Here is a 12,486-nt window from a genome sequence, read left to right on the forward strand (position 1 = left end):
GGCGCTGGGTCACAGCTGGCTCCGGACCGTGGCCACCAGCACCACCAGCAACGCCACCGCCATCACTGCTCCTGGCAGTGTACAGTGTTTTGGAGCTGCTGAGCGACGGTAAGCCATGAGCTGCTTGTCCAATGTTCAAGGCAGTCCATAGGGAGGTGTGGGGCCCAGGGCAAGTCACAATTAAATCGGAAGTATTACCAACAATACAGGGGTTGTTTCGGTTAGATCGCATAGATATACATGTGTTGTTAAACTCACCACCACCCAACACAGCCAATTAGTAAGGTGTATCATGTAAACAAAATGTGCCAATTAGTTACTAGATCAGCACACCAGTGTGTTGGAAAGTAAACCCACCACATTTACTATTCGAATACGACATTTTGCCGGGGATTGCAACCAGCCTCATAAGGTGACGGCCAGAATTGTGGAGAAATACTCCTGTTTCGGTCTTAAATAGTGATAAATGTGAATGTGATGTCATCATTTGTGAGCCAATCTGGTGCGAAAGCCTACGTGTTAAAAAGACATTTTACGTCTGACACCGTAACATCGAAGCACAGGGCCACCAAAAGCACGGTGCCTGGGGCGGTTTCCCCAGTACACCGTACCCGGGGGACGGCTCTGCTCCTGTTAATGTATTTACATTTATTACTACTACCCTTATTTAGCCAGCATGAGCCTCACTCAGTCTCAAGACTCTTTTTCAGTAGAGTCCTGCCAAGTTGTTTGCAGTACAGAACAAATTTGCTTTTGCTACTGCTGCTATGCGATCCCAATTGAGTGATTTGGAGGTTCAATTTCTAACACTGGCGAGGATGTCCATCCAACACTGGTTGCGTTGCGTGTGTCAGGGTTCAGTTACGTGGAGGAAAATGCCAAACCCAAAGGAATGAAAGTTACATTTTAATGTACAATTTTATTGAGGGACTGTGTGTTGTCTTGGTGGGGTCTGGGGCTGTTTTGTTGATGTTTTGCTGCCTTGCCCAAGTTTACATTTAGTGTTGAAAATCTGGCCGGATTTTATGTACTTTGTGCTTATGTGCTCAATTTTTTGTGACTTGCTTACATTTTTACACGTTGCACTCCTTTTGTTTGTTGTTGTAACTTGCTGACGCTGTGCCTCGACTGCATATCTGTAAAGGAAGAGCTTCATAGCTTATCGGATTCCTCTTCATCCAGTCTAAATAATGTATTCTGATTTTGGAAACCAATGCAGGACAAAACGAGGGGGGGGGGGTAGAACACACTCCACATTCCACACGGAGAAGTGGCCCAAGTATGGGAATCAAACCCAGGTCCCTCTTTGACCGAGTTCCAGCCCTGCTGCCTGCAAACGAACACATGTACAGTTCAAACCCCACGTATACATTCAGTTATATACGGATGTATTTTTATAATTGGTTCCTGGGTGAGGACAAATAATGAGGCAGCCATATCTTTGCCATGTAGCCCTTCATCCAGTGTGATATCGCAAGACTAATGACGATTCTGTAACCAGACCCACGATGGGCATGGTATGCTGCATTATTGCAGCGTTATTAACCTGGTTAATATATCTCCGCACACAGTTAGTCCGTACGCGGATGATGGTGGGGGGGGGGGGGACTGCGATCTCTGCTGTAGCAGGAAGTTGGAACGGTGTCGTGCGCATCTCTTCACAGAGCGGAGCCGGCGCTGCCCCCATCCTCCGCATTTGCCCTGGCCTCTAAATGTAAGCTGACGGTTGTGGTGGAAGAGGAGACCATGGTGGAGGAGCTGGTGGTGCAGGAGGAGACCCTGGTGGAGGAGCTGGTGGTACAGGAGGAGGAGACTCTGCTGGAGGAGCTGGTGGTGCAGGAGGAGACCTGGGTGGAGGAGCTGGTGGTGCAGGAGGAGACCCGGGTGGAGGAGCTGGTGGTGCAGGAGACCCGGGTGGAGGAGCTGGTGGTGCAGGAGGAGACCTGGGTGGAGGAGCTGGTGGTGCAGGAGGAGGAGACCCGGGTGGAGGAGCTGGTGATGCAGGAGGAGGAAACCCGGGTGGAGGAGCTGGTGGTGCAGGACGAAGAGGAGATGGGGGGGGAGACAGAGGAGGTGGAGACGAAGAAGGAGCAGGAGATGGTGGTGCAGGAGATGGTGGTGGAGGAGGAGATGACAAGGAAAGAGGATCAGGCGATGGTGATGCAGGAGGAGAAGAGGAAGCGAGGGGGCCTGGCCCGCATAGGGAGAACCATCCGTGCACTCCTCCGACGCGCGCTGCTGTATGGTGGCCGGTCCACCACACAGTAGAGGTGGTGGTCATGGATAGTTGTGAACCACGACCACTATCACCACACCCACCACGCACACTCCACACATACACCCCCCTGTGATACCCACCACCCACCACACACACCCTGCACCCACCCACCCCGTGACACCCACCACACACTACACAAAGAGCTAGGGGTTTAGAGGGTTAGGGGTTTATAAAGTTATGGGTTTGGAGGTTTTGGGGTATTTTGGGGATACGGGGTTTATATGTTTAGGTATTTTGAGGGTTATAGGGTTTAGGGGTTGAGAGTGTTAGGGGTTTAGGGGATTCTAGAGTTAGGGGTTTAGAGGGTTAGGGTTTTAAGGGTAAAGGGGTTTAAAGGGCTAGGTGTTTAGAGGATTAGGCTATTAGGGGTATAGGGGTTTAAAGAGTTAGGGGTTTAGGGGTTCAGAGGGTTATGGTTTTAAGGGTAGAGGGGTTAAGAGGGTTAGGGATTTAGAGGGTTTTGGGTTTAAAGATGTTGTGTTTAAGGGTTTAGGTTAGGGGTTCAGTGGGTTAGAGGTTTGGGGGTTTATGGGTTAGGATTTTAGAGGGTGATGGGTTTAGACTGTTATGGTTTTAAGGGTAAAGGGGTTTTGAGGGTTGAGTTCTAGAGGGTTACAGTTTAGAAGGTTGTGGTTTTAGAGGGTTCTCGATTTAGAGAATTAGGGGTTTATGGGGTTTGATTGTTAAAGGGTTAGTGGTTTAGAGGGTTAGGAGTTTATAAGGTTATGGACTTAGGGGTTTAGAGGTTTTGGGGCTTTTAGGGGGTAAGCAGTTTAGAGGTTTGGGTGGTTTTAAGGGTTATGATGTTTAGGGGTTGAGCATATTAGGGGTTTTGAGGGTTAGGGTTTTAGTGGGTTAAGGGTGTAGAGGGTTAGGGGATTAGAGGGTGAGGGGTTTAGAGGGTTGGGGTTTTCGGGGTATTTGGGTTAGGATTTCAAAGGGTGAGGAGTTTAGACGGATAGGGTTTTAAGGGTGAAGGGGTTGAGGTTTTTATTTAGTAGAGTTTAGAAGGTTATGGGTTTAGAGGGTTAAGGGTTTAGAGTTACTGTCGGTGTTTAGAGGTTTAGGGGGTTTATGGGTTTTGATTGCTCGGTGTTGTGGTTTACAAGGTTACGAGTTTTAGAAGGTTTTTGGTTTAGAGGTTTCAGTGTTTCGGGGATTAGAGGTTTATAAGGCGAGGGGTTTAAAGGGTTATGGTTTTACAGGTTTAGGGGTCTAGACAGTTTGGGGTTTAAGGGTTTAGAACAGGGGTGGGCAAATTTTTTGACTCGCGGGCCACAATGGGTTCTAAAATTTGACAGAGGGGCCGGGCCAGGAACAGATGGATGGAGTGTTTGTGTGAACTAATATAAATGTCGTGTAAAAATAATAACATGAAAGGATTTGGCCTTTAACAGGTAGCAAAGCATTTATTTGCAAGGCAATTTAACAAATTGCATGAACATGAACAATACAAAAACATGTCGTAACTCCCGGTCAAAGTGCGCCATCTAATGGGGAAATGGGGGCATTACAGGAGAAAGGTAAAATTTAATTTAATAATAATAATTGTACAAGTTCGGCGGGCCGGATTAAAAATCCCAACGGGGCCGTATACGGCCCGGGGGCCGTACTTTGCCCATGTCTGGTTTAGAAGGTTAAGGGTTTAGACAGTTAAGAGTTTTTGGGGTTTATGGGTTAGGGTTCTAAAGGGTGAGGTGTTTAGACGGTTGGAGTCTTCAGGGTAAAGTCCTTTATAGGATTTGGTGTTTAGAGGGTTAGAGTTTAGAACGTTTTGAGTTTAGAGGGTTTAGAGGTTTATGGGTTTCGATTGTTAGAGGTTGAATGGTTTAGATGGTTAGGAGTTGAGGAGGTTATAAGGGTATGTGTTTAGGGGTTTAGAGGTATAGGGGTTTCAAGGGTTAGGGATTTAGAGTGTTAGGGGTTTAGTGGTTAGAGAGTTTAGAGGGTTTAACACCTAGACTTTCACAACTAATATTGGGTTAGTCTCCAACACTAAATGGCACTTTTTGTTGATGTGACAAATTTTCCTAATTGGCTGTGTCGGGTGGTGGCTGGTTTAATGACACATTTATATTTACACAATCTAACCCCAAAAAAACATTTATGGGTTTAGAGAGTTAGGGGTTTAGTGGGTTATGTGTTTAGAGGGTTAGCATTTTAGGGGTATGGGTGTTTTAAGGGTTAGGCATCTAGAGGGTTAGTTCTTTAGAGGGTTGGGGTTTAAATGTGTTGGGATTAGATTAGGGATTTAGGGTTTTAGAACGTTAGGGTTTTGAGGGTTAGGGTTTTAGAAGTTGAGGATTTAGAAGGTTATGAGTTCAGAGGGTTAGTTCATTAGAGGGTTGTGGTTTAGATTGGTTGGTATTTAGATTAGGGATTTAGGGTTTTAGAAGGATAGAGTTTCAAGGTTAAGAGGGTTAGGGATTCAGAGGGTTGAGGGTTTGGTTTTTAATGGCTTCGAAGGTTAGGGTTAAAAGACTAAGGGGTTTGGAGAGTGAGGGGTTTTTGGTGGGTTAGGGTTTTAAGGGTAAAGGGTTTGAGAGGGTTAGCGGTTTAGATGGTTATGGGTTTAAATGGTTAGGGATTTAGATAGTTACGGGGTTTAGAGGTTTAGAGGGTTTTATTTGTTCGAGGTTTAGTGGTTAAGGTCTCTGTGCGAGTCCAACAGGTTTATTTTAGTCTATGGTAAGATAAAAACAGTTCAGTTTAATTTGTATATATTTAAACAATTTGTTTACCTTTCCTGTCGTGTTTTTGTATTGTATTTTTGTTATATTCTGACCCGCCCGATTGGACGTCTGTGAAAACAGATCGTCATAGCTCATCAGATTCATCCAGTATAAATAAATATTCAGATTAAAATTCTATTGACCTCTGTGCGAATCTATGGATTTCTGTGTGAGTTTTTGGGTCTCTTGAGTGTATGGATCTCTGTGTGAGGCTATTGGTCTCTGTGCATGTCAAAAGGACTCTGAGTGAGTCTATGGGGTTGCCGTGTGAGTCTGAGTGTCTGTAGGAATGCATGGGTCTCTGTTGGAGTCTATGGGTTTCTGGGTATGGTTGTTTGTGCGAGTTTTACATGCATAAATGGAACTTAAAAAGGCCATTGAGGGTTGCAGAATCCAAATTGAATATTAAGTTCCCCGCAGTGCAAGCCAGCTCGCTAGTCGTGTCATCAAACAGCCCCTGTAATTCTTTATAATAATAAAAGACTTACTCCAAGAAATCCACACAGTAAGGTCCTGAATTGGGGTTTTATTTTATAATCTTTGGTTTTATTCGGTTAAGTCACGTAGGTAAAAAATAAATTAAAATTAAATAAAAGAAAAAATTAAAACACGACGTTTCGAAGGCAACACAGGCTTCCATCTTCAGGTGGAAACAGTCACAGCAAAAAATCGCTGCACCAAGTGGCGAGGCTCTGGGAACCTCTGGCTTATATACAGGTTAAGGGAGGGGGGGGGGAGGAGCCATGTAGGGGGACCTTAGTGGGGTGCGGGGCTGAGTTAATCCGTCTTTTGTTGTGTAGAGGGTGCGGGGGATGGGCCACTGTGTGTGTGCAATAGAAACGGGAAAAAAATAGAAAAATTAAAGATCGGCAAGAATGTGCTGTAAGGGGGAAGTAGAAAAAAGGGAAATAGAAAGTTCGGAAGGAATATGCTTGGTATACCACTACTTGAAATTGCTGTTAGAAATTAGTTGACGTTTGGTATGATTTAAAACGTCCTTCCAGTGGTTGCTTAATTTGAAACTATCCTCTCGGTTGAAGGTATGCCTGTATTTGTATATCTGAATGGCTTGGTGAACACATCTCTGGTGATAACCTATAGGTTTACAGAGAACCTTGGTATCGGAGACGACAATCTCATGATCACCCATAGCGTTGTGACAATGATCAGCCACAGCAGAAGAATTCGTTCTGCCGTGTTTCAAATCTGATTTGTGCTCGCGAATTCGGTCAGAGACATGTCGCTTTGTCTCCCCGATATAGCAATCACCACAGGTACAACTCAATTTGTAAACCCCGGGGTACTGTAAGTCAGGAATGACATCCTTCACGGATGGGATAAGATCACGAATTTTGTGTACTGTATTGAACCGGACCTGGATCTTGTGTTTGTTTAGAATTTTGGAAATCTTTTTAGTAACGCCTGCTATATATGGTAGTGTGATGGTTTTGACCAGAGTATCAAGTGGTTGTTTCTGTATGGAGGGAGAAACAGCTTGGCGGATGGTACGGTCAGAATATCCATTCCTTTTGAGGGCCAGGTGCACATGTTTTAATTCACTGGTCAGGTGGTGTTGGTCCGAAATGCAATGAACCCAATGGTATACAGTTTTGATGAGATTATTCTTTTGGGCTGGGTGGTGGTGGGAATCAGGCTTCAAGTAGGAATCTGTGTGGGTGGGTTTCCTGCAGACAGAATGCCCCAATGAGCCATCAGGTCTCCTCTGAAACAGAACATCTAAGAATGGTAGCTTGCCATCTTTCTCCACTTCCATGGTGAATTTGATGGCGGGATTGTCTGGAATTGATGTGGTGTAGGAAAAGCTCAAAGCTGGGAGGCTATGTGGCCAAATGACGAAAGTGTCATCCACATATCTCTTCCCCTGGGAAGGTCTGAGGGTGGAAGTCTGGATGGCGTCCGATTCAAATTTCTCCATGAAAATATTGGCTATCACTGGTGACAAGGGGGAACCCATGGGGGTACCCTCATTTTGTTTGTAGAAGGAGCCATTCCAAGTAAAGTAGGTATTGTTGAGGCAGTGCCTAACCAGTGCAGGTGTATCGGCGTCTAGTCCATGTTGGACCAAATTTTCAATTATTTCAATGGTATCAGGTACTGGGACCTTGGTGAACAAAGAGACCACATCGAAGCTGACAAGGATATCGTCAGGGGACAGTACAAGGTCTTTGACCATAGAGACAAATTGGGCTGAGTTAAGTACTGCTGAGGCGGTCTTGCCAGTGAAAGGCAGCAAGGAATATGACAGAAAACGGGCTAGTCTATAGGTAGGGGAGTTGATTGTGGATACGATGGGTCGTAGTGGGGTGCCTTCTTTATGGATCTTGAGAAGACCATAGAATCTAGGGAGTCTTGCAGCAGAAGGTTTTAGGGAGGGACGTTTAGTTGGGTCGATTAGGGAGGTCGAACTTGTGATGATCTTGTTGGTTTTTATCGCTAGGCTATTGGTAGGGTCATTTTTAATTTTTGAGTAACTTCCATCGTTGAGCAGATTCTGGATTTTGTTGTTGTATGAATCTTTATCCATAATTACAGTACCGTTGCCTTTATCGGCTGAGAAGATGACTATATCACTTCTGTTTTTTTAAATTCGCGAGTTCAGAGCGTTCATTTTTGCTGATGTTACTAATGGGTTTCTTAGCATTCTTAAGAATAGTGGCTATTTCAGCTCTCGCAACGTCTGCTTGGATGTGTCCCACGCCTTTGAGGGCTACATCGACCTGAGAGATGATATCATCTACTGGTATGTGTTTTGGGGTGACAGCAAAATTCAGTCCCCTAGCCAGTACTGTTTTCAGATTGTCCGAAATCGGCGTGCTACTCTGATTAATGACGATTTTGTTGACATATTCTTAGTTTTTTCGGTAAAGTCACGTTGAAGAGAAACAACAAAATAACAAAATATATATAAAACAATAAAAAATTCTCACGACGTTTCGACCATAACTCAAACGGTCATCATCAGGTGTGTCGGTTTGCATAAATTTATTTTGAAAACGTCATATTTATTTATTTATTTATATATAAAAAAAAACGTTTGCGTCACGCGCAGCGATTGGCAGTTTGCCCAGGACTAGTCCATCTATTTTTTGAAAAGAGGAGGGGGGAGACGAAATTTGTTTTTATGTATGCTGTCTGAAAGCCACTGTAAGCGTGAACAATCAATCAAGAACTGAAATGATTTATCAAATCTTTCCAATGATTGCTAAGATAGAATCCATCTTCTCGGTTGAAATTGTCTCTGTGCTTGTATATGTGGATAGCCTCATGAACGAATCTCTCATGGAAGCCAGATGGCTTACAAAGAACCTCCGTCTTGGAAAAGTCAATGGCATGTGAGCCTACTGAATTAGAACAATGATCTGCTACGGCCGAGGTGTTGGTCCTACCGTGTTTAAGGTCTGCTTTATGTTCACGAATGCGGTCCGAGATATGGCGTTTGGTTTCTCCAATGTAACTACTACCACAGAGGCAACTTAGTTTGTAGACACCAGGGTATTGTATGTCCGGAATCCCATCTTTTACAGACGGAACCAGATCACGGATTTTATGTAATGTGTTGAAACGGACCTGGATCTTGTGTTTATTCAAGATTTTGGAGATCTTTTTTGTGATCCCAGCAATGTAGGGTAAAGTGATGGTTTTGAAAGGCTCCTCAAGAGGGTTCTTCTTCATGGTTTGAGTGATAGCTTTGCGGATTGTATAGTCGGAGTAACCATTAGCCCTAAGAGCTTGGTGTACGTGCTTGAGTTCACTGCTTATGTGTTCCTGGTCGGATATGCATTGGGCTCTATGATACAGAGTCTTGATGAGAGAATTCTTCTGTGATGGATGGTGGTGGGAATCCGGTTTCAGATAAGCATCCGTATGGGTAGCTTTCCTGTAGACAGAGTGGCTCATTGAACCATCAGGTCTCTTTTTAATTAGGACATCCAAAAAAGGTATCTTGCCATCTATTTCGACTTCCATGGTAAATCTGATGGCTGGGTGTATGGAATTGATGTGGTCGAAGAATTGGTCTAGAGCAGGCCGGCCATGTGGCCAGATGACAAAAGCAGTGAACTCAAGCACGTACACCAAGCTCTTAGGGCTAATGGTTACTCCGACTATACAATCCGCAAAGCTATCACTCAAACCATGAAGAAGAACCCTCTTGAGGAGCCTTTCAAAACCATCACTTTACCCTACATTGCTGGGATCACAAAAAAGATCTCCAAAATCTTGAATAAACACAAGATCCAGGTCCGTTTCAACACATTACATAAAATCCGTGATCTGGTTCCGTCTGTAAAAGATGTGATTCCGGACATACAATACCCTGGTGTCTACAAACTAAGTTGCCTCTGTGGTAGTAGTTACATTGGAGAAACCAAACGCCATATCTCGGACCGCATTCGTGAACATAAAGCAGACCTTAAACACGGTAGGACCAACACCTCGGCCGTAGCAGATCATTGTTCTAATTCAGTAGGCTCACATGCCATTGACTTTTCCAAGACGGAGGTTCTTTGTAAGCCATCTGGCTTCCATGAGAGATTCGTTCATGAGGCTATCCACATATACAAGCACAGAGACAATTTCAACCGAGAAGATGGATTCTATCTTAGCAATCATTGGAAAGATTTGATAAATCATTTCAGTTCTTGATTGATTGTTCACGCTTACAGTGGCTTTCAGACAGCATACATAAAAACAAATTTCGTCTCCCCCCTCCTCTTTTCAAAAAATAGATGGACTAGTCCTGGGCAAACTGCCAATCGCTGCGCGTGACGCAAACGTTTTTTTATATATAAATAAATAAATAAATATGCCGTTTTCAAAATAAATTTATGCAAACCGACACACCTGATGATGACCGTTTGAGTTATGGTCGAAACGTCGTGAGAATTTTTTATTGTTTTATATATATTTTGTTATTTTGTTGTTTCTCTTCAACGTGACTTTACCGAAAAAACTAAGAATATGAATTACTGCAGTCACGAAAGCTTTAAATCAAGATTTTGTTGACGTCGAGTTTTGTTATACGTGGAACTGGGTTCTTCTTTAATAGCTGGTTGAATTTAGAAATCAGGTTAGCTTTACATTTGATTGACAGTGAATCAGCAGAAGAAGCAGTCATGTTGTCTATGTGATTCCAATCCGCACCAACCGGCATGTGCACCCACATGTATACCACCTCTACACCGTTCATCATGCTAGGTCAGCCAATCAAATGCTAATTTTTATGCTAATTCCTTTGTCAAGGCACCTTGTTTCCTCGCACACAGCTTAACGGTCACGGTCTGAGCGTGGCTGTGTTTCACTCCAGCGCTGTCCTCGAGACAGCCTGGTTCCTTCACCTGATGAAGGCCGCTTGTGTTGTGGCCGAAACGTCGTGATTTTTGTTGTTTTATTATTTACCTACATGACTTTACCGAATAGAACCAAAGAGTATGGATCCTTGCAGTCACGAAAGCTTTAAATCTAGAATTGATCACCTCTACGGGGAGGGCTTTCACCTATCTGTTAGAGCTTTTAACAGACAACGGGACAAGAAGTCACAGCTCATCGAGACGCTGACCTTCCTCAAAAGATGCCGCGATCACAAGGTAATACCCATCGCTTTCACACTCATTTCTTCTGCTGTATCTTCTCCGAATTCTAAACAGATTCTGTTTAAGGCCAGCCTATCTTAAATCTCAGAGAGGATAAGGCTACTCCGATTTGAACTCGATACTTTAGACAGGACTCTCCTACAAGCTCATTTAATGTTAACACAAAAAATGTCACCTTCTGATTGGAATCACATAGACAACATGACTGCTTCTTCTGCTGATTCACTGTCAGTCAAATGTAAAGCTAACCTAATTTCTTTCTGATTGGGAGGGGGTCAAATATATAACATTTTTGACATGCTTTTTTTCTGGATTTTGTTGTTGTTATTCTGTCTCTCACTGTTCAAATAAACCTACCATTAAAATTATAGACTGCTAATTTCTTTGTCAGTGGGCAAACGTACAAAATCAGCAGGGGATCAAATACTTTTTTCCCTCACTGTATATATAAATAAATAGTGCATATTTAGTGTATTATTGAGTGCATGTTTACGTGCTCTAACCCAAAAATCTCGATTATGGACTCAAAAAACCGCTGGGAGACTTCTCACTCAGACCCGTAGCAAGACGATATCGCCCCAATATTCAAATTGTTCAAATATCCCCCGAACGAGTCCAGGATCAATTTAAAGATCATACTCGGCATTCTGAAGGTCCTCCGTGGTCTGACAATGATCACGTTGCCATGTTTACGCTTCTTACAAATATTTTTGCCCCGTTGAATCGATCACCAAACCCAAGTGACGGTAATGTTACGGTAAAAAAAATCTCAGTGGGTGACCTCTGGGCAGAGCATGACCTTGCAAACAGACGACCAATCGAGTGAAATAAACATGGGAAACGCACCTCGATGAACAGGCTGACTTCCCTGTGTGTTTGGACAAACTCATTCATCACAGGCAAAACGAACATGTCCCGAATGCCCACGTCCTTCAGGAACTGCATCTGGAGGTGTTGGCACACCAATTGCATCACCTAGCAAAAGAGGAAAACAGCAGGAACGACGTGAATACATCATCGCCATGCAGCAGTCTACGCCCGTCAATTTCTCACAGCGGTAGTAAGGTCCTTAGGTGTCTGGGAGCACAAGGCAGGTGCAGGTGGGTGAGTCATAATTTCCATCCCTGACGCCAAAACTTATTTCAGGCTGTGCAAGAGATAATGACATGGGTTAATTGTCACACAAGCCAATTAGAAAGCTGCCATGCTGTTAATGGTTAGTAAACTGAACTCACAGACCAGAGGTCGCTAAATGGGCACACCACAGTTAGCTGATCGGCAAGTCACGTGTGATGCAGCAAAGTGTGGCTTTCAGCCGGCTCTTCCAACACATCTGGTCAACGTGGAAAAGTAGAATATGGGACCTTCCTGGTGTGGACTAATCAGTTTCAAAGACAATGCATATATTATCAGAGCATGTTTGCATGTTCACCACAAGTACGTGTGGTTAATGCAGACAGGATTCCTTGAATGAGGATTCTGTTTGGTGTTTTAACATCTTGACACCAGTTGTATTGCCAGAAAGGGTAAAACCTATTGTTATATGGAAAAGTAGACCAAATACTCGTAAAGAGTTCGCTCTCATGAAAGTCTTTTCACCAGCGGTGGTGTGACCAAGCAATTGCAGAGCTGCACTTTTATATAAGTCAGGTCAGAGCCAGATACACATTGGAGGATAAACATCCCACGGTGGCTGGGCAATTGTTGTGCAATAATGTCAGGTCAAACTTACTTAGGATATTTACAGGTGCGTTTTATTCATGCCGTATATATTAATGCACACATTGTGTAGTAGTGGTATTATTATTAAACTCACCTTTAATGACGATGACCATAAACATGATTAAGAGTGTGACTATTAATG

The sequence above is a fragment of the Petromyzon marinus genome, chromosome 39, assembly GCF_048934315.1.
Source record: "Petromyzon marinus isolate PM22_M1 ecotype Great Lakes invasive population chromosome 39, UKy_Petmar_22M1.pri1.0, whole genome shotgun sequence".
NCBI classification, from domain to species: Eukaryota; Metazoa; Chordata; class Hyperoartia; order Petromyzontiformes; family Petromyzontidae; genus Petromyzon; species Petromyzon marinus.